Source organism: Etheostoma spectabile, unplaced genomic scaffold (genome assembly GCF_008692095.1).
Source record: "Etheostoma spectabile isolate EspeVRDwgs_2016 unplaced genomic scaffold, UIUC_Espe_1.0 scaffold314, whole genome shotgun sequence".
NCBI lineage: Eukaryota > Metazoa > Chordata > Actinopteri > Perciformes > Percidae > Etheostoma > Etheostoma spectabile.
Window position 1 is genome coordinate 268,358 of NW_022605583.1, and position 2,119 is coordinate 270,476.

General features: G+C 39.2%; 1 protein-coding gene across 1 annotated transcript in view; it reads right to left on the reverse strand.

Moving 5' to 3' along the window:
* The window catches only part of galnt16 (UDP-N-acetyl-alpha-D-galactosamine:polypeptide N-acetylgalactosaminyltransferase 16), an 80,472-nt gene that overhangs the window by 59,983 nt on the left and 18,370 nt on the right, over nt 1-2,119 (reverse strand). The gene's annotated exons all lie outside the window — the stretch shown is intronic.

Genomic DNA, 2,119 nt, shown 5'->3' on the forward strand with positions numbered 1-2,119 from the left:
GTCTCACTTTAGCTGTTGGTTTTTCAGTTCACCGCCATCTTGCCGGTAAAAAAGTGTCGATCTCCTAATGCAAATGAACGGACTCCATAGAAGGAAAGGTCATTCTTATATGAGGCTGCTTTTTCAACCACAAGGTCAATATTGTGTTTCACTAACGACAAAACAACAAATGATCCGTGCATTTATATGGAACTAAGCTTCAGGAGCTTTCCATCTTTTCTCTCCTCCCTGTTATGTCGCATTCAGCGATCAACACATTTTGACTGGTTAGATGGCGGCGAGCAGAAAAACCAACACTGAGTTGTGCTTTTAAACTAAAGTTTGACTCGGGTGCATTCACAAAAAAGACCCTGGGTTGTATTTTGGCGAGAGTTACGCTTTAAACTCGCAATCCTCGGGTCTAAAGGCAGGCGTTGATCTCAGAGAGCTATTACCCAGGTGCTAGTTGGGCTTTATGTTATTGAGTCAGCCTGGGTTGACTCAATAACATCACTGTCCTAAACTGGAACTGCACTGATTGGTAATCAGAAGCAGGTGTGTTAATGCAGACACACATTCAAAATATACAGGGTGGTTGTCCTAAGCACAATGCCTGATTAGATACAGTATGATCATCTTGTAACATCAGGTGATGGAACTCAGAACCTCTGAGGCCGTGGGCAGTGTCTGATGTCAGGGAGCTGTCGGCTGGGTGATGTCACAAGGGGCATCGCAACACCTATTAGACAGGGAGCAGGACTGAGTGAAAATGTGGAATCTTTATCTGCTGTAAAAAATTATTTTCTCATTGGCAAATTCTGAGAATGTGTGCACCTGGTTAAGACAACATAGAGATGCCTGTAATTTATTTTCATAAAGATCAATAAATGCCAAACTGATGTTCAAAAATGCTCTCTTTTGCATTGACCGCAATGCGTAGATGAGGACACAATTCAATTTTTTTTTTCATATTTTGAGATAAAATTCGTAAATTTTGCACACCAAATCAACAGTGATCTTCGGAGGATGAATTTCTTCCATGAACATCAAACATTAAATGTGGAAGAAATTGCAGGATCTGTTAATACTATGATATACTATGAATACTATGATTGCAAAATGTAAAGTGATGGACCACTAGGTTAGAGTACAGTTTCTGTTCTATTTGGACTACAATTTGGTGTAAGTTACCACTATGTGGGGTGTATTGTTATGGATTTTTAAAGTGTAGAATTATAAATGGCTGTTTGTAGCGCCACCATCAGGACAGTTAGCACACAAATCACACTGATTGTGTTTGGCATAGGACTGTGAGTTTCCGTGCAAGGGAACATGGATTTCTTATGAATAATAATAATAATAATGATAATACAGGCAAACACAATAGAGTCCACGCAGCTTCGCTCCTTGACCCTAATAATTAATGCTAAGATAATTCATAATTGTTTGATAATGTTGGCTCTAATGTCATGGCATTAACCCGAACAGTGGTGGAAGAAGTCTTCAGATCCTTTACTTAAGTAAAAGTACTAATATCACACTGTAAAAAATACCCGGTTCCAAGTAAAAGTCCTGCATTGAAAAGTAAAAGTATGCAAGTATCACCAGGAAAATGTACTTAAAGTATTAAAAGTAAAAGAACTAAACGCGGAAAAATCCTCACATTTTAGAAACGATCCAAACGGTTCTGTCAATCAACTAAGTGTTTAATTGTCTCATCATTTCAGCTGTAGGCCGATATATTGTTGGGTAGTTTAATTTATAATAAAACATTGTATTTTATAAATTACATGTGTTGTAGCTATCAAAGTAACCAAAGCTGTCAGATGAATGTAGTGGAGTTCAAAAGTAGAATATTTCTCTGTGAAATGTAGCGGAGCAGAAGTAGAGCGTGGCATGGGAAGAAAAGACTCAACTAAATTACCTCAAATGTGTACTTAAGTACAGTACTGTTGTACATGTACTTAATTACATTCCAGCACTGCAGTTCAACGGGGGTTCAGGTAAACGGCAGCACAGAGAGAATAAACACGGCATTAGTGAGCTAACAGAGCTGCCCGCTGAGACGCTGCTGTCTGATGTCTGGCCAGTTCTGACACCTCCGTGTGTGTGTGTGTGTGTGTGTGTGTGTGTGTGTGTG